Below are 21,432 nucleotides of genomic sequence, written 5' to 3'. Positions count from 1 at the left end.
GAGATTAAAGGTTCCTCTGATTTGATTTGGATTTGGAGATTCAGCCACCGAATTGGGCCAAATCTCCACCAAATCGAATCAGGGACTGAAGCTTTGCACAGTCCTACGGTCTACCTCACCTTCTCATGTAAAAGATTTGAAGCAGACAGTCATCACATTCATGACTAAACCTAAAATGAACCTTTATTAGTACAATAGTTAAGGATTAATGTTCACCTACCTAGCCAAACTTCAGCTGTACAGGGAAATGTTTTCTATTCCTGTGTTTATTTAGGTTTGCTGACAGTTTTCCTGTCCCAAGATCACGATAAAAAGGCCAAGATCTCCACCTTCTTTGGTGGGGGGGAGGGGAAATCAAATTGTGTTTTGCAATTTTTAGTATATTTGATTGAATTAACCTATTTTTATACAAATAAACTAATACTTCCAAATGAAAAAACACAGTTTTTTTTTCTGAACTGACAACCAAAACTGTGTTTCCAAATGGTGAATATGGGATATTTCAACAACTTCTGACTTGAGAACAGGCTGATACAAAAATGTTGAGGATTCATCTAAACCCTTTCTTTCCACAAAGGACCAGTTTTATTTGATGAAATGGCATGTTACCATTATTTTGTTAGGTTTTATTTACAGATTAAGGCAACTAATTGGATCTCTCTCCCCATCCCCCAATCTAACCAGTAAAGAACACAAACAAAACAAAAGACAGGGCTAAAGCTCCTGTAAACCAATTATTGATAAAAATGAGGGCTGACAGGAAAACAAAAATGGGAAGATGGAGAACCAGGGCAGTGAGCTGAAAAAGGTATACTTGTCCTGATTATTTAAATAAATTACTGAAATAAAACAGGTATTTCCTACAAGGAGACAAGGAAAAGGATTACTTAAGCCAAAATGCCCCCTTCATTCCTAAATGACAAAAACACCCTCCATGCATTTGTCCAGGAAGGGCACTGTAGTGGGACAGCTCATTTGCACTAATGCCCAGGTTTTATCTAGGCCTGTCTTTATTCAGCAGATCTCATTAAAATGTAAAAAATATGAATATTTATTCTATACTTTTTGGGGCACGTTAAAGCCCCATGCTACACTGGTTAGCTCAGGGGTGGACAATTATTTCAGCTGGAGAGCCACTTAATGAGTTTTGGTGAGCTGTCGAGGGCCATACACACAAAATCTTTCAGAAGATATCATTTTAAACAAATTAGAGATAATAAACACATCATATAGTAGATAGCTGATTATTAGGGTAATGTATTTTAATTTTATTTCAAAAAATAATTTTTGTCCTTACTTCATTTGAGCAGTGTATATAGAGGTGATTGCATAATAGCTCAAAGTAAAGTATTATTCCAGTATATTGTGTGTGGTGGGGGGTGAGCTGTGCATGGGAAGGGTGTGTGTGTATGTTTGAGGGGTGGGTGTCTGTGACTGTATGTATAGGGGGTGGGCTTATGGTGGATGGGTGTGTGGAGAGGTGGGCGTGCATATGTGTGTAGGGGGTTGCCCACATGCTAGGTCTTGGAAGCTGGCAAGCGGGGGGTGGGGGAAGGGGAGCAGGAGGCACATGCAGAAGAGCTTGCCTAGGCGGTGTGGTACAGGTGTGGTCCATACCTGCTTACCCCCAATCTGGCCTGCAGCACTCTGCATGGGGCCAAGCCCTGCCTGCTCCCGTGGAGTAGCCCACACTACAGTCCTGCCTGCACCCATGTCATGCCCACCAGCCTGCGCTGCCCCAGCCCTGGCCCCAGCCAGTGTGCAGAGCTTCTTAGCAGGACTGCTGCTGCAGCCATCCAGACACTGCTTGGCTCCCCCCACCTCCACGGGAGTGTCCTCCTCCTCCTATTGCTCCTGCTGTGCTGCTCTGGGCAGAAGGCAGCACAGGGAAGTCATGAGGACACGTGCTGGGCACCACACGTCCAGCCAGGCTGGTGGGGAGATGCACCTAGATGGTTCTTGCTCCAGTGCATGGGGCTCCAGCTCCAGCTCCCAGCCACCTTCCATCCCCTCCACCCACTGTGCACAATGAGCAGCCACCTGCAGGTGGCTGAGTGGGTGGAAGGCAGCCAGGATCTGGAGCTGCAGCCCCATGCACTGGGGCAGGAACCATCCAGCTGCAGCTTCTCCCCTGCCTGGCTTAGTGTGTGGTGCTTGGGCATGTGGTGCTTGGATGTGTGACCTACCATGGCTGCTGTTGCTTCTGTGCATTACCTGCTGCCCAGAGCAGTGCAGCAGGGGCAGGGCAGGAGGAGGAGCTGCTGGAGGTAGAAGGAGTCAAGAAGTGCCCAAGCAACTACAGGCACATGGGGAGCAGGCCTGCCAGGAAGCTGTGGGTGGGCAGGAGCATGGCCTGGGCTATCCCTGGGTGAGGCTTGGCCCCATATGGGGGCAGCTGCAGGCCAATGCAATCATTTGGTGGCCTAGATCTGGCCCATGGGCCATATTTTGCCCACCCCTGGTTAACTGAATGCAAACATCACTACAGTAACCTCCACAGGTGACATGTTTTCTGTTCTTGAGGGTCACAGATAAATTTGTTCTTTGTGCCCACCTTTATGGAACCAAACTACAGTAGTTATCAAAACACTACCAACAAGACCAGCAATATGATCATGGACCTAACCAATTGCAACACAATACTGACATATTTTTTAAATCACTTGGTCCCTGAGTTACCTGTATATCAACTGCACTCAGGAGCACTATTTGTTCTTAGGTTTGTTTGAATCAGAAAAGGATACTTGACCAGGAGAAACAATTTTAGTTTAAATCCATTTCACATAGGAACCAATACTTTGTCAGATGGTAAGGAATTCATTAGCTCTCATCCTAAGTCATGTTCAAACCAACCAGGTGAAAAGTTATAACCCAGGGTCCTACTGGGGCTGCACGAGCAGTGATTCTGCTGGGCAGATCTTGGCTGGCAGCTGCAGTGTGGCTCTGGGTGGCCCAGATCTGCTTTTCAGTGGCAAGTGTTGCCCATGTGTGCACTGCTCGATTTTTTTCCCCATAGGTTTTTTTTGGCCCCTGAATATCCAGCACAGAGAACACCTGACTGTGCAGTATGTGGCACTGCAGGCATGTTTGCGGTGCCGCATACTGCACAGTTGCGCTCATCTGGATGTGCCTATAGAACCATAGAAAATAATGGTTGGAAGGGACCTCAGCAGGTCTAGTCCAAACCCCTGCTGAAAGCAGGACCAGCCCCAACTACATCATCCTAGCCAAAGCTTTGTCTAGCCAGGTATTAAAAACCTCCAAGGATGGAAATTCCACCATCTGCCTGGGTAACCTCTTCCACTGTTTTACCACCCTTCTAATAAGAAACTTTTCCCCTGACATCTAACCTAAACTTGCCTTGCTGCAACTTAAGACAGTTGTGCCTTGTTCCATCATCTGCCACCATTGAGAACAGTCCAGACTCCATCCTCTTTTGAACCTTCCTTCAGGTAGTTGAAGGCTATTATTAAATCGCCTCTCAGTCTGCTCTTCTCTAGACTAAATAAGACCAGTTCCCTCAGTCTTTCCTCATAAGTCATTTCCCCCAGCCCCTGAACCATTTTTCTTGCCCTCTGCTGGACTCCCTTCAATTTGTCTATATCTTTTCTGTAGTGGACAGAATTGAAACTGTCCACTGCAGAACTGTAGTGCCTAGAACTGAACCCAGTACTCCAGATGTCACCTCACCACTGCAGAATAGAGGGAAATAATCACTTCCCTTGACCTGCTGCCAACACACCTACCAATGCAGCCTAGTTTGCCATTAGTCTTTTTTTGCAACAAGGGCACACTGTTGGCTATTATTCAGCCTATTGTTCACTGTAACCCCCAGGTCCTTTTCTGCAGAGCTGCTGCCCAACCAGGCAGCCCTCAGGCTGTAGTGTTGCATGGGATTGTTCTGTCCTAAGTGCCGGACTTTGCACTTCTCCTTGTTGAACCTCATGAGATTTCTTTTGGCCCACTCCTCCAATTTGTCTAGGTCACTCTGAATCCTAGCCCTACCCTCCTGCATACCTACAACTCCCCCCGGCTTGGTGTTATCTGCAGACTTGCTAAGGGTGCGCTCTATGCCATCTTCCAGGTCATTGATAAAGACATTGAACAAAAACTGCCCTAGGACTGATCCCTGGGGCACTCCACTTGATACCAGCTGCCAACTAGACATCGAGCCATTGACTACTACTTTCTAAGCCTGCTGCTCCAGCCCGTTTTCTGTCCACCTTACAGTCCATTCATCCAGCCTCTACTTCCTTAGCTTGCTTGAGAGAATGTTGTAGGAGATCATATCAAAAGTCTTGCTAAAATCAAGGTACACATCCACTAGTATCCCTGAATCCACAGAGCTTTATTCAGAAGTGTTGCTATTATCTTTTTCCAGCTTTTTGCAGGTTGACTGGGTTTTTGGTCTCTTCTCAGGGCTAATACACTTACAGCATGTTATCCTATCTTTTCTTAAGAAAAAAATGGTGGGGGAAAGGGGCGGGGGGATAAAACTGAAGTGCTACAGACACTGCTGAGTTTCTGCAGAAGTATTAAGTTGGATTCCATCCCCATGGAGACTGTGCTGTCAAGACACCCAGAAGGAGACAAATTATCAGAGCAATACATCCCCAGCTGTACGCTGCTTTTAGTTTCAAAAGGATAGTTCAAGGATTGTTACATGCAGCCTGGACAAAATGGCTAGCTGGCTTTTAAGCTATGCAGGCAAATTTGAAATAAGGACATCAACCTTATTTATTTCTAAGAGGTCCAAAACAGATTACAAAACAGGGGGACTGAATTAAGATTTGAAGACATTACCATAAATCATATCAATCAGGAGAATAGTGAAGCTTTAAATTGGCTGAGCAGCTGGTCAGGCAGCTGAGGTTAAGAAATTAGGTCATCCAGCATGCTGCAATGCTGCTAACAAGGGACTGGTATCACTGAAGGTGAATAACCTTTACTTATACCCTTTTGCATTTATCTGCTTAACTATTATCTTAATCCTCTAATTTGCCCCACCATGTTCAGCATGTGGCTCAAAGTTTAGCATTACAAATCCCTTCTCTGTTTCTGCGATATCATTTTCACCAAAACAGAAAACACCAGGAGTGGTTCTTCAGCATGCACACTGGTACATTCCTTAGTGCTCCAGTACCAGCGCCTGCCATTTTCACACTCTCCATTAGCAAATAAACATTAATTACAAACAAAGGCAGACTACAATCTAAGTGGCAGAGAGGGAGCAATTCAGGATTTTATTGTTTGGAGCGACATCATTTACTGTGAAGCCACTAATTTACTGTGATCCTGGGTAAAGAATTTGCCATGCCTGGAAAAGCGATGTAAAGATATAGATGAAGTACTAGCAAACTTAATAGGGTGTTGCAACCTTGTTGTGCCAGATATCCTTGCAGGTTGTTAAAAGAAAACAGCTTTTACAGCTGCTTATTTCCTGCTTCCACTTCCCTTTCTGTTTGCTCACTCCGTGCCTCCTTTTCCTTTCTCTGCATCTCTACATATATTTTCAGCATGCTTTTATGTCTGTTTTCCTCCCACTTTTCACACTGTTTTCTCAGATGCTCATTTCTTATTCTGCTTAGGTTTGATATTTTCAGACTGTTGGATTACAGAATATTGATTATAGATGGTTGTCATCTACTGTGTCCTTTCCTACCTGTTTTTACCTTCAGTCTTCACTTACAGATTTTATTTTATGCAACCATTTCCATCTCATTGATCTTTTAGCATGTATACTTTTTCTTGAGGCACTTCTCCATAAACTATATATTTCTTTTAAAACAGTGGGGAAGACATTTTTCTTCTACCCAGGGCCTTTTTCTTCAAAGGTGCTACTCTTATACAAATGACCATCACCAATAATTTAAGAGGTTCCATCTGACAGAAAGGTTACCGAGTCTGCTAGGTACAGACACACTGTAAGCAACTTACTTTTTTGTGAAAAGAAAATTTAAAACTTAAAAAATATAGTCTTCCATCTGGGACAAAAGGTAGCATCTCAATTTTTTTTAAATTAAAAATTTAAAAATAAATAGTTCAGTGTAATTTACTTTTATATTAAGACTTGATATGAACTGAAAACATGTTTCAAAATGGACCCCCCCCTCAGAACCCTCCCAAACAAGCACACAATTTAGATGCAAAATCACTGATATGGGACATTTTTTTCCTGACAGTTTCATCAAAATCATATTGATCCCCTTCCTCTCAAGTAGGTTTTGACTAAACTGACATTGACTGATTAAGAACTGTTCCAACAACATTTTGATCAGTTCTACTTGTAAGATCTTTAGGGCAGGGACTGTCTGTCTATTAAAACATGCAAAATAGGAAAAAGGAGGAGTTATGTGCTGGTGGAAAACTAAAATATAGAAAGATCAAGTAATCTTCTCAGTACCATACAGGTAACTCATGCCAGTGTCCTAGCCAGAAGATCATCAACCCAAATGCATTAAAAATTTGTCACTCAACAAATGCAGCATACTAAGGATAATCCATTCTTGATCTTTATTGTGTCTGGTTGTTTTTGCTTTCTGCCCACTACGTAAGTGCCCAGGCACAAAGAAAACTGGGTTTCATTGTGAACATACTGAATAACTGCCACCAGATTAAGAAAACTGTTTAAGAGAAATAAATGGTCTCCTTTCTTTCTTTCCTTCCTTCCTCCCTCTCCCTTTTGTTTTTAACCTGTTTTTGTGATACCCCTGGCCTCAAGATTGGCCAACAAGCACATCAGAGTTAACTGTGCACTAATGCTACTAGTAAAATTAATCCAGCATTTTTCAGCAGAGAGGGATTATAGAGACATGCAGTTAAAAGCAACAAAAAATCATTTGTATTCAACATGTAACAGCAAAGCAACATGCTGCTTCTGCTACTGCACTCCACCTTCCAGGTGCTAGCGAACCAGCAAAATAAATTGAGGGGGCCACATTGTACTAGCTACTTATTGCTTTCAGAGTGTAAATTTGTCTGTCACAACATCAGGAAGCAGACTGATGCAGAAAGCCACACAGCGGGTGGCTCCCAATTGGATAGTTTGACACGAGACTGACTTGCCTAGTAGTCGTCAGAATTGTGTTCTCACTGGAGACATTGGCACTTCCATACTGTCTAGCTCAGGCAACAGAGTTACAATACTTCTGTCCCTCCAGTTTTCCCTCAAATGCCTATATGTACAGTAAAATAAAATAAAAATAAAAATAAAAAGGACTGGAGACTTTTGGATTCTTTGTGGACTGCACAGGATAACTAAGGTATGAATCCTATGGTTGGACTGGGGGCCCCTTTGCATTTCCTTGAGATCCCATAGATTTTGGTGGGACTGCATTGGCAAAAAAAGTTATTCTGGTGAATGCCTAATTGCAGTATCAAGTATTTAAAAATCTTTAAAGGAAACACCAGTGAACTAGTGAGTGTAGTAGAGGCAACCAAGTAATTAAATGATAAAGGGTGGTTCTCTTTTGGTGGTGGTAGTGAGGAAACAGCAGTGAATGAAGAGGAAGGGAAGACACCAACTGGAGGTGGAGGGCAGAAAATCTCCACAATCAAGAGATCATACAGCATAGCATCCAAAAGCTCCCATGAAGGCCCGTTCCCTTAGTTGCTCCCATGAGCCTTTTCAAAGAAATCTAAAAGTTCCTAATTTTCAAAAACAGAATAATAAATTAGGTGTCCAGATACAGCCATTTATCATGGTTACAACTCATCAGTTACATAAAAACTAAGTGGAGTCCTTGTTTTGTAGAGTGACAGCCAACATGTAGCCAAGGTGAAACGCTCAAAAGTTAAATTCTTTCCTGAAGGGAAACCTCCCTTACCCATCACACACATTGCATCACCAGTACACAAAGATGGATATTTACATCATATGTATATTTGCAATCATTTAAATTATAGCATGTATCAGCTGGCAAAGAAATGGGTCCTCAGGAGTATGAATCAGAAAAGCAACAACAGGAAAAAAAAACTTTTGTTTTTCTTTTGATCAATCACCATTATTTTTAAACTAAAAGCCTCATTGCCACTTCCTGACCATTGGGGTAAAAAGTCCTGAACAACAGAAGGTTGCCAGGAGTATAACATGCACTAAAATACGGCTGAAAGTTAGAAAGGGTAGTTTAGAAATTTCTTTCTACATAAAGGCATTTATTTTCACTCATGAAAAATAGAGTGTAGTTTAATTTACTTACCTACAGGATTTCTTGCTAATTCTGCCATTGGTTTCTCTTCGCATACACCATTATTCCACTTTAGAAAACAAAACCTGCCATAACCAAGTTAATTAGCAAAGAAATACCATTATACAAGACAATGGGGACGGGGGTGGAGATTTTATAGAAACATACATTATAGCTCAGTAGCTAACTAAAATGTGAAGTGCTCTGTTTAAATTAAATAGAAACCCAACCTATTTCTCAAAACAGAATAGGCTTACTAAGTTGCTCCAGGTTACCCTACCTTTTGGGGAAGTTGTCTATTAGCTTCCTTTATAATTCTGTACCTTGTGCCTGAAAACTTGTGTAAGATCTCTTTCAGCTACACAGCTAGTCCAATAAAATATATCATCCCCCCCCAAATCCTTGCTTCTTTTACATTCTTGGGCCATCAAGGCTGCAACATCACTCCAACACCACATATTAACTGGTCAGAAAGTTATCTGAGGCAGAGTTATGGGCCTTATCCTTCCATATCCCTGAGCCCACTTAGCCCTAAGGAAGCAGCACAGCGCTGGCACAGGCAAGCCTAAGGAGACTGTTAGATAAATGGGTAGGTTGTTCCATAGTAAGAGGTTGGGCAGAGGCATAAAGCAGCCAGCTGCACAGGGCTGTGGGATCCACGGTGCAGTGGTGACTTTCAGCAGCTAGCATGCCACTGGTGCAATTGTGTGACTGCAGCAGCAGCTGATATTTTTTAATCCCTGTGAAGTTGCCACTTGGGGTGGCTTTCCTGTTCACCCCACCCTAGATACACTACTGACTTTGTATATCCATCAAAAACCTTTCCTTTTGCATTGGGATAAGAGGCAGTGCTTTAAATAACTTGCTAATATTAGAATTGACATAAACATTTTCACCATAAACCATCCCTCATAAAATATATATGCTTGCAGCATTGTGTCCCTTCCTACCTTTGCATACACATAGTTCTGACTTCAGTGGGAGAGGCTTAGTCTATTAGAAGATCTGAAAGTCATCCCTACCATTGAAGAGGAGACTGAAATTAGTTGGGTTCCTCGAGATTACCGGATCAGGACCTTCATTTGTGACTGGTAGCCAACATACAATTATACAAACAAATTCCCACCTGTAATACACAGATATGTGCCATCTGCATATTTTTAATTATTGTTACTACAGTAGCAAGGTACTGAGTGCAATGAATTAAAAAGACACAGCCACTTCCTGATGATGATGGACTCTTTTTCTTTCTTGGACAGTTTGTAATGCAATGGTTTTTTGGTCCTAAAATTATAATCCATCTGATACTTCATAGCCTCTTGCATTAAAAGAACATGCATTAAAATGGTGTATTGGGTTGTTGAGGAAGTGAGACACAAACCCAGCTAGATTTCCAGTGGGAAGGAGTTGTATACTTGCGGTCCTTCTAATAAAAAAATCCCGCCTCTACTCCCAAGATTATACACTGGTCTACATCAGCTGTCATTTTGGGTCACTAGATTTATGGTAGGGTGTGGAAGGACATCTGCTCCCTGATATATACAGGATCTCAACCAACCTGGATTCTGAAGATAAAGGCCAGGCCTACATACCAATCATCCAGACATTTACTGCCTTTGCACTCAAACAACTTTGCCTTCCGTGTACTGAAAAGATCCATCTGTACTTTGTACCTCAGTGTAGGCCCCAGATTTTCCTTTCCTTTCTGCTAAACCAAGTAAACAAGTACTATCTGTTCATCACGTGGTCAAAAGTAGCAGGCAAGCACCTGCAGAAAAGAGAGAGGAAATGACAACTGTCTGTGGAACATCTTGATATTGTATCTCAAATGTCATCTTTCAACATTCAAGGCAACCTAATTCTCAACTGATGTTTTCTGACAAAGCAATACACCTTTGGAATGGGGGAAGGTAAAAAAGTAGAGGGTACACCCTCAGGAAACAGATTGTAATCCATTGTCTCCAAAAGTAAACTTTTCATCTCTGTTACATTTCTCCTGACACAAAAAGGCAAAAGAGTTGTTTCTGGAACACAGAATCCAGATGATATATCAATGCATTTGTACTTTGTGTGAAAAAAATGTAACATATTAGAAAGGCTGGGGTTTGGTTTGTTTTTTTTAGACAGAAAACATTTGACTAAGAAAACAAGAACAAACACATGAAAAAAAAGAGCATATCACATCTCTCTGCAACTGTCTGCATTGAACTGAACCAAAACAAAGACAGACTATTTCTGTATGCAGGAGAGTTCACAGAGATGTAGAGGTGCAGCACAGACACAGAATCCTTAAGCACATAATTAACGTATTAACCCAAATCTATAGTGCTCGCAATTTATTTATCTGACGGCTGCTGAGATGTCCCTGTGAACCAAGCCTCTATTCAGTTTCCAGCAAATCAAGGGCACTTGACAAACAAACTGCTCCTGCTGACATTCTTGCTGTTAGTTGCAAAGAGTGAAAGGAATGAATGAATGAAGAAAAGGAAACATTCACCTATGCCTTGGGGCAATAGTTCTCAACCTTTATGGACACAAAGCACTCCTCTATAAGTCTGTGAACTGAGTGGCACCCAATTTCAAAACCTGATTTATATTATTATATTATTATATTCCTCCTTACCGAGGAACTGGGCAGTAGAGGTGGGGATTGGTCAGGCAGAGACAAGCTTGAGCTTGGTTTATCTGCTTCCTTTATCAGTTTCTCTCTTCACACTTCATTTATATCCTCGTACTTTGTACTGCACCCTTCAAAGGATCTGGCAGCACCCCAGGATGCCCTGGCACCCTAGTTGAGAATCACTGCCTTAGGGGATTCCCACCATGTCAGCTGGCTGCACATACTTATTTTCATCTTGAAATTCAATATCATCTTGTTTTAAGATTATTCTTCTATCAATAGCCTCTGGTGAATCTCAGCACTGAGTGGTGCTGGTGTATAGAGGAAGAAAGCAAGCTTTATTGAGCTGCAAAATAGGAAGCAGGTGGAATTATGCTTTTAACTCATAAAGGTCAAATCCTGATAGACAAGACAAATGACAATTTACACTGGATTCTGGGATTGTTAAATTGCCTACTGCTGAGGGGCAGTACAAAATCTGTATCCTGCTTAAGTGGCTTCTCTGAACGAGTGATTTTTAGACCAGAGAAGTTAGAGACTATTTAAAAAAAACAAACATTTAAAATATGGAAGCCTTCCTAGAGGGCTGTTGCCATAATCCACCAGTACAGAAGTCCAGGGAAATAAATTCTGAACAAACGTGTGGTTCTTGGATTACATTCAATGGATTTTGGCATGAGGAGAAAAATACCAGTGGTAGCAAGTCAATTACAGAAGGAGGGCTAATGTTGAATCCCACATTTCCCTGTGATTGAAGAGGAGGGCAGCACAATACCGAACAGAGAGTTGGCATCCCAAAAGGATTTCACATCCAAAAGCAGTATGGCATGTAGGACTGATGGTGGCACTAGGATGCCTAGAAATTGATAACAGATCTCTGGTCCCTACTACCCACTTTCCAGTCTGATGAACCATATAAATATTAATCCTCTAAAGTTTGCAAAGTATTTTTGACATATTGCAAATAAAGTTGTCATAATCCACTAAGCTTTTGACAAGGAAGCTGCGAGAAACTGACAAGGAAAGGATGATGGTGACACTCTGTGAAGGATGATGAGCATTTCCAGTCTAGTCCCAAAGGAAATGGCTCCAGAAGCAAACACTCAGGGATGACTAATATTTTAAATAAAACAATACAAAACACATACTAACCACCTTCCTCACCACCAGAAAAAGAAACAAAACAGAAACGCCCAGAAAATAACTGGGAGTGATATAGTACAACTAGATCCTATGCAGGTAGGAGCACCATGTAAGACCAAAGAGAATGCACTCTGCCAGATTCTGTACTGGAGACTTGAGTGGAGTCAACAAGAAACCATTCTGCCCAGTAGTACTTGCCAGTCTAATACCATAATAAGAACTACAGAACAAGAGTAGACCTGTGCGAAGCAGCTAGTATTTGCTTCAGATTCGGCCGATTTGGGGGACAGTGATTCGATTCTGTGATTCGAATCACTGTCCAAATTCGATTCAGTCGAATCTGATTCAGAGATTTGGCTGCTGCCAAACTGCCGAAATCAGCCAGGCCAGGCCCATCCCTCACCCCTCACCCAGCCCGGCAATGGCTACCCCAGCTCCTGGCGCTTGTTTAAAAAAAAGCTCCGACTCAGTGGGTGCTGCTGGGTGGGAGACAATCCCTGCTGCCCCCCACTGCCCCACGCTGCATGGGGGGGCTCTGCATGAGCCCCCTGACCCCACCCTTGTTCTCCCAGACCCCCCATGGGTGCCCCGCCCAGGCCAGCTCCAGCCCTTTAACAAAAAAAAGACCCCCCCTGACTCACTGTTTCTGCTGACCGAGGGCGATCCCCACTGCTCTGCACCAAGAGCTGCGAGTCCCGGGGCTTTTCTTGGGGTTTTTTTTTCTTAAAGGGCCAGAGCTGGCCCAGGCGGGGCACCCGTGGGGGGGCTGGGGGAGCGGGGGGGGGTCAAGGGACTCGTCCAGAGCTCCCCACATGCAGTGTAGGGCAGTAGGGATTGTCCCCTCCACCTGGCAGCACCTGGTGAGTACTGGGTTTTTTTTTAAAGTACTGGGAGCTGGGGTGGGTGGGGGCAGCCATGGGGGGCTGGGGGAGTGCTGGGTCAGGGGGCTGGCATGGGTCTCCTGATGGTCCCCTCCCTCCTTCCCCAGCCCCCTACTCCTGCCCCAGTATTTACCAGCTGGGAGTCGGCTGCAACTTCCTGCTGCAGCCACGAGGGACTGCCTGAATCATCAAAGCTTTCCAAATCTTTCCCAAAGATTCAGAGATCTTTGAATTGATTTGGACCTTTAAAATTGGTCCCCTGATTTGATTCAGATTCGGAGACTCGGCCACCAAATCGAGCCGACTCTCCTTCGAATTGAATCACCACATGAAGCTTTGCACAGCCCTAATAGAGAGCCATTAAAGTAACTTTATCAAGCCTAAATACAAACGTGACTACCTGTCACTAGATGGTGCTCTTGATATCAACAATCTACAGAAATGTGCCTTTTGTTATAGTTCTATATAACAATGCTTGTGTTCCTTATAATTAGGTAGTTGCTGGCTTCAATAACAGTTTGTACCAAAATTGTAAAGGTTTCTTGAATAAGCCAATAGTTCATATCTCTTTTAAATGTCTTTTTTTTTCCCCTTGGGTGGCTGAAAATAAATTGAATGGTAGCCATTATATTATCCAAATCCATTAAGATGTGTGACCTTTAATACAGGCACACTAATGTAAAATACCCAGAAAAACTAATGTTGCAGAGACCCTAATGCTCCTGTAGACACCTGGAACTTCAGGGGGACATACTTGAAAATGTTTATTCCCCTTTTTTCTTTCAGAAAGATCCTCATTCCAGAAGCTCTTTAAAAGGCTGCTCCCTATTGAGGCAGGAGTCAGAGTATTAAAAGAACCCATTAAAAATATGTACTCATTTAAACCAAAAGGTTTGGGGCAAAATCAGTGTTGGGAGCCATGGTAGCATTTCTAGGCCATAGAAGTAACCCCCTTCAAATATTTGCTTACCGGACTTTGTGGGAGTAGCCTCCTTGGAATCCATTCTCCCAACGTTGGATTCTGCACAGGCTGGTAGGATCCGCAGGTCCCACCTTTGCTTCTCTTCTAGAAGTGGATCATTCGAACTTCTGTTACACTATATTAATAGGAATTGAACATGATGGATGATGAAATGCAGTGCTGTCTGTAAATAAACCTCAGAGGTATGACAAACATATGAGTGCATTCTGGGCTAAGGTGAGAAATTAAACATCCAAATATAGACACAAATATAAATCAAAGAAGGTGGCAGGCATGCTTATATAACACATGCTATAAATGCACCTGTTTTATTCGGGAGTCCAGCAATAACACAGAGTCCCTGTCCTTTCCTAGCTCGCTTTTTTTTTGTTCACCCAATATCTCCTGCCACTAGGCGATATTCACTCCTCCCACCTTCAGTTGAGGTCTTCCACTTCAGCCTGGTGCCAGGAGCTGGCCTGCATCTCTCAGGATCTAACCTAGAGGTCAACAACCCCCAGCATGTGTGCCAGAGCATGGGATGCAAGGCCACTTCGCTTGGCACACCACAGCTGGCCCAGGTTCTCAGCAGCTGCAGCAGGTGGCAGTCAGACTGCAAACAGCTGCACTGGGGTCGGGAGCTCTGGCACGAGCTCCATAGAGGCAAATTTACATATGCACTTTGGGGCACATGGCCAGGAAGATGCCTGGGGCAGTGCAACCCTGCCTCTTCCCCACCATCCACCCAGAGATGCGTGTGTACCCACCACCAGCAATGAGGATCAGGCCACTCATGGGTCCCCTACCGTCTGCCTCTGGCACGCCAAGTTGAGGCATGGGTGGAGGCTGGGGTGTTTTTGGCACTTCAGTCACAAATGTTGCCAGCCCCTGATCTAGCCTGTGATGTTAAATGATCACTGTAGGAACATCTATGCAGTACAAAACAACTGTGTGGAGATGTCTGAGCTAGTGTTGAATGAGCTTATGCAGGTATGAGAAGCAATGCAGCTGTGTTAGCCCAAGGGAAGTGCTGCACTAACACAGCTTCACCAGTTTTGGTAGCCACCTAAGCCTGCTGCCAAATCTTTACCTGACACTGTATCACACTCTGCAAATTTGCTTTCTCTGGAGCATTTTCCCCTCAAGTCCGAGACCCTGACATGGGCTGCATTCCTGCTATAATGAAATAGCCAATGTTGACATTCTGGCTATTTCCTTATAGCAGGAATGCAGCCCATATCAGGGTCAATAATTTAAGGAAATTAACTCTTTGAAGTCCTCCTCCCCAGGTGTCTTAACACTCAGGAAGTTAGCACTCTTGTTTGCAGAGTTTGTCGTTAGTTCACGGCAGCAAAGCTGTTTTGCAACCAAGTGGGCTAGAAACTTACCCTCTTTAAAAGTGAAACTGCAGATGCCATACAACTTGAATATGGCATAAAGACCACAGGCCTCTGCAAGCAGGAGGGTTAAACACCTTCTTATTTCCTTTAAAAAAAAAGAAAAAAAAAAAAAAAAAAGAAAAGCTCCAGTTGCAGATAAGCTAAATACAGAATAAAGATCACAAACCTTTGCCATATTTTCTACTGCCTTGATTCTTTTAACAGTCCCAGAGAACTCACCTTCCAAGTAATCCTAGCTTCCTGCAGTCTGCTCCAAAGCTTAAGTCATGTATATGGATGGAGTGGGAAGAGCAGCAATGGCCATGGCGCTGCTCTGTAATAACCTGCATACTGAATGTTATTCATATTATTGGGATTTATTTATTTATTTATGCAATTTATATATTGCCCTTCCCAACAAAGGCTCAGGGCAGCTTACAGTAAAAGAAACAGAACAACATAAAAAGGCAATTAGAATAAATAAAACACAATAAAACAGAGACCCAGTAAACAGCACCTTGGCCTAGTCATGTTTACTAAATGCCTGCCCAAATAGAAAGTTTTTTTTGTGCTTCTGAAAGATGTCCAGGCAACTGCTCTAGCAGGCCTGACGGGGGAGGGATTTCTACAGCTGAGGAGCGACTGCTGAGAAAGACCTCTCACACATATTTGCCAAGCAGACTTGGCGTACTGATGGCTCTTACAGGAGATGTTTATGGTATAACTTAACTATATTCCATTAGCATATCAGCCATCCTGCTGATGTGACAGAACAATGAGAAACACAACTGATTTGAGGGATTGTGATCTAGTCCCTAGCTAAGCCTATAGGACTGATTCTACGCCAATTCATTTTGCAAAAAGGCAAAAGGCCAGACAAAAACCAAAAGGTCTCTCTCCTACAAGGGAAGCAGTTTTTTGGGGAGCCTTTTAAACTGACCATAACCACCTATGGGAAGACATCAGAAGAAGTTAACCTACTTCATCACTAAGGGAGAATAAGTCTTCAAGTAAGCTAGAAGTGCATTAGGGATGTGTGAAATGTCACCGTTCTGTTTCAACTTGCGTTTCGACAGAACAGCGTTCCATTTCCAATTTCGTTTCAGTTCGAAACTGCTATTCTGTTTCGTTTCATTGAAACAGTGACACTTTTCAATGTTTTGCCCATAGGCTATAATGGGGAAGCACAAAACAGCTTCTATCTTCATTGTTTCTGGCCTGATTTGGATGGAACTTGCAGGAATGGTAGCCCCTTCTGAGGGCATGGAGTGTGCCAAGTTTCAGGGAGATAGGTGGAGGGGTTTGAGGAAACTGCACCCCAAATTCTTGAAAGCAAAACTCATGTTATGTGTACGTGTTAAGCCACAGCAGGGTCACAACTGCGGGGATGCTAGCTCTTGCTGAGGCCACAAAGCCTGCCAAGTTTCAAGGAGATAGGTGTAGCGGTTTGGGGGAAACTGTACCTTAAACTGCGGACAAGCAAAACTCGTGACATGGGTGACACTGTGTGGGTTAAGGCGCATCAGGGTGAAAGCTGCAGGGATGCTAGGCCCTGCTGCAGCCATGAAGCCTGTCAGCTGTCAAGGAGATAGGTGCAGGGCTTCTGGGTTCTGGGGCCCTGCACCTCTAGCTGCTGACAGGCAAAACTCATGACATGGGTGGGTGACACCGTGTGTGTTAAGGTGCGCCCTCACTCAACTGACACCAAGGCAGAAAGCAGGGCAGTTCAAACAATGCTGCCTTTTATGTAGTTTTTCCCTCCCTCCCCCAGAGCACTGGGATTGGAAGGGACCTCAGGGAAGGATCACAGTCGCTGGCCAGCTACACAGTCAATAACGAGAGCAGGCCTTCTCCCCTCTTCCCCCTCCCTCTCCTCACTTTAGTCTCTGTTTCCCTGCAGGCAAGCCCAGCTTAAGCTTTGAAACTGGAAACGTTAAAAACATTTCAAAGAGCTTCGACTTGCCTCGTTTTGTTTCGATGCTGTTTTGAAGCTCTCCATTTTGTTTCAATTTTGCTGTTTCAAGCTTGAAGCGAGTTAAAACAGTGTTGAAACTAAACTGCTGGTGAAATTTTGGACAGCCCTAATGTGCACAGACTGCTTTACATCACCTGTATTTTCTTCAGTTGTTTTGCTGTTACTGTTAAAGTTAAACATACTTTGGATTAGAAAAAATCTGACCTGGTCACAGACTCCTGAAGCGTGGCAGCACAGTCAGTTAGACTAGCTGGGGAAGCATGGTTGGTACACAGGACACTGTAGCACACAGACCTGTGTAGCACACAGACTGGCAATATAGAGACCTGGCACCTGGGCCAGTTCTCTAGTATAACCAGTATAGGCAGAAATATCTTTTTGCCACCCCTCCCATGAAATGACTCCAATTCTTATTTGATTTAAAAACAGAGGTAAGGAAATGAAGCAGGGGGAAGGGGTGTGTGTAAAGGGAGAAACAAAACCAAAACATATTGCATATACACAAAGCAAACACAAAGATGACATACACTATTAGTACTTTAAAACTTTTTCTCAAATATTTTTGGGATAAGCAGTTATCCTCTCCAGTGTATTTCACTTTCCTTGCATTACACATGCAGGCTTGTTGATGGGTTGTGTCATGTAGACCAACGCTATTTCAAATGCAATTAAATTAAGACACCAACACACACAATCCTCTCCAAATTGAGACCAAGTCATCTCTAGAACGTACTTGTGCATTTGGAAGTGTAAACTTTTCAAAACTGCATTTTCTGCTTATGACAGAAGAAAGCATAGTTCATAGACTCCTGAATGCAATGGATGCTTATAAACAAGAACCAAAGCTTATTATTTGCACAGAAACTCTTGATTTTAGGCCAAGTAACAGCAGATTGTCAAGAGCTTTAAGTCATTAAAGAGATCCAGGGCATGTGTGTCAGAGGACAGGATGATGACGAGACATTCATCTAATGCTTTGCTTAAAACGATGCCCTGCTGTTTTTGCTCTGATGTTCCAATAATATAATGAAAAACCTTGATAGCCTATGATTCTCTTTAAATTGTATAGGTCTGACAGAGTCTGTTCACCTGATTGTATGGCAGTATCTGTAGCATAGTTGGAAAAGCCAACTGCTTAGTTTTTTTCTGTTCTACTTAGCAGATCATTGCTGGTCTTGTAATCAAAATTCCCTGTTCTTGGTTCACACTCCAAGTTATTTTTCTTGCAGGGAATTTACTTTGATATCTGACTCACTGGTCAGTTTCTTAACATCATCAGGCCCTCTTATCAGAATGATAATTCACAAGGAAGAAATCAGGGCAGGGCAGCATGTTATTGACCAACTCATTCAGGAAACAGTCTGCCCTCCTTCTGCCTGACTCCAGACTAACACAGTTAACTACCTCTCTCAGTTTACAAGGAATACTTTTAAAGCCTTTAGCTGATGCAGGGCTCATTCAAAATCCAGTTCAACTTCTTAAAAGCATTTGACTTGCAATGTTGTCCTCATAAAGTCACTCATCCCCCCAAAATTTGTTGCACAATAACTTAGCTACAGATTTGTAAGCCAGCAGCTTGCTAATGCTTCTAGTTCTGGTTCCAGTGGGGTCTCTTAGGCTTGAAACTCTGGCTACGATCCTAAAATATCAGATTTCAGAAATTGGTACAGAAATATACAGATCGTATCACTTCAGCTGTCTCCTCTCATTTCGCTTAATGTTTTGGAAACAAGGTGCATTACATCCCAGTAAGGCAACAAGGTCAGCTACTTCAACTCGCTGCTTCAGTGCAGTCATCTATGATATCATCAAGAACTAGATTCAAAGAATGTGCACAAGACAGGCGAGGAGAAACATAAAAGAAATGCACACACTTTGTTTGGGTCCTGAATTCCCTTCTGAACCTGTTGCTTTTGCCCTTTATATTTGACCTCTCAAGTCAAAGACAGCTTCCAGTTTCACTTAATTGTTCAAGGAGAGCTTTTGTCATCCAGCACCAGTAGAACCTGTCACGTTAAAACAAACAACCCAAAAAATCCAAACAAGATGTTTTTCATCGTAAACTCTGACTGTTCTTCCCTCACCTCCTTCTTCTGCAGAAGAAAAAAACCCCAATCCTTGTCATCTGTCTCTTGTTAACTAATTTCTCGGGTGCAGTCAAGCATAGAAGAATATTATTTGGCACCTCTTAAGACAGAAGAAGTGATTTCTTCCTTGATCATGTTCCAAAGCATTTGAATATTTTCCCCAGATAATTATCTGGAATTTGTTTTGAGGCAATTTATGAGATGTTGCAAAAAATATGAAAAAGAATTCATTGTGGGATGAGCAGGGTTTTGTCTATTGAACTTTGTAGTGGGATATGTTTTCTATTCTGTGCAACCTAATCAAATCTAAACAGTCAAATCTAAACACCTTTCCAAAACAACTGGTCAGTTTCCCAGAGAATCAATTTGATACTGGTTTTCATGAAAACATGTGATCTTGCTTTGGTCTAATTTCTACCTCTAGCAACAGGTAATAACAGTTCACGTAATCTGCCAACATGTTAGGATACTTTCTAATCTCAGGTACTATTCCTGGCTAAACCAAAATCTCTAGCATTCAAAAATCTTGCAGCTAAGGAAACAATCATTTGAAGTAGAACAGAAAAGCCTATCTAATTTCTGAATTCATCATTAAAGATTGAGATGGAGAGAAAAGAAGGGAGTGGGGGGGCATAATGAAAATTGTCTTTCATTATGTACAAAAGAAAATTCAGTAATGTAATATAGTAGCTTGAAAGATGCCTGTAAAGTCACTTTAATGTATGGATCATGCAGCCATTTATACATATTCAGCCAATGAAACGGGAAGCACCACAGAAAGTATTAGTCACCAGGCTGACTCACAGGCATTTCTGGTCTCCCCTTAAAAAGGAGAGAAAGAAAAGAAAAGAGCTTCCTTGAAAGTATAATTTGGACCATAGGTACCAACTTTTATTTTTTCTGGGGGAGGGAAGGGGCTAAGATGACAGACATGTGGAAAGTTTTACTCATTTCAGGTGACAGCCTTTTTTCCGAGGGGGCCCAGGGCACTCAGGCCCCCACGTACTTGGCACCTTTGATTTGGGCACTATCTGTAAGAATAGAGAAGGAGGGTGAGGGGGAGGGGGCGAGGGGGGGGAGAAGAAAAAGTGATAGAAGGGGAAGAGAACAAGAGGATCCTGGCTGAGACTTTACACTCACCTCATCATTTGGTATATACAGAAGACTGATTGTGTTCAAACCAAACCCAGCCTTCAAAATTCAGCCCTGACAAACTTTTGTAATCCTGTTCACTTCTATTGGGTTGTAGCATATCACTTCAAGAAAGTTTCAGTAGTATTATGGAGGGCAAGACTTCTGCATCTACTAATATTCCTAAAGGCAGAACTGTGTAGAAAAAAGTCAGTAGCATAGTCTGACAAATGCTTGAACAAACTTAGCTTTGTATGGGCCATGTCTGTTAAATAAAAGGAGATGCAATCAACATGAATGGCTTCTACAGTGAAATGACCCCATGAGCTATCAGGACATCTATAAATTCACATTTCAAAAAACACAACAACTTGAAAGAAAGCCACAAACCAAGATGGTCAACCTTGACCACATATTTTTTCCTACCAGGTTTAACACCTGTATTTCATTTTTGCTTCAATAAAGCCCTAGGTCCCTAGCATATTAGTAAAGCTTCTTATTTTTAACTGGGGAAAAATATGTGTTGCTTCATATGTGATGATGTACCTAACCATCTGCACCCCCTCCTTTCAAAATTCTAGATCCACTCATGGTGGCATGACTCTGGTGACATGATTTTACAGTACACATTTCACTCCTTGCATTAAGAGATAGGTAACCAGTACCCCTAGGTATCCCTGAGAGTTTCAGCTTTAGGAGAGAGGCAGAAAGCATTTTATTTAAACTGTCTTTAGGTACACAGATCAGAGGTTCAACTTGGACTTCTCGTAGACAGAAACATGTTCAGCTGCATTACATATCAGGGATATGGATGTCTGGACTTAGATATTTTTACCTGTGAATCTGAAAAGAGGTTTCTCAAAAGCACACTAATGAGTTTACTCCTATCAAGACAACATACCTTTTGTTTTAATGTAGCATTATGTTAACCTGCCTATCTGTACTTAGATTTTTAGTAGAAGGAGGCACTAATGGTTCACTTTCAGTATCCTTGACCAACATTAAAAAATAAATTAAACAATAAATCATTGATTGAATGAAACAGCGCCAAACAGCTTTTTAGGTGATT

This window comes from Alligator mississippiensis, chromosome 1 (assembly GCF_030867095.1).
Source record: "Alligator mississippiensis isolate rAllMis1 chromosome 1, rAllMis1, whole genome shotgun sequence".
Taxonomy (NCBI): Eukaryota; Metazoa; Chordata; order Crocodylia; family Alligatoridae; genus Alligator; species Alligator mississippiensis.
This window is presented reverse-complemented; position numbering follows the sequence as displayed.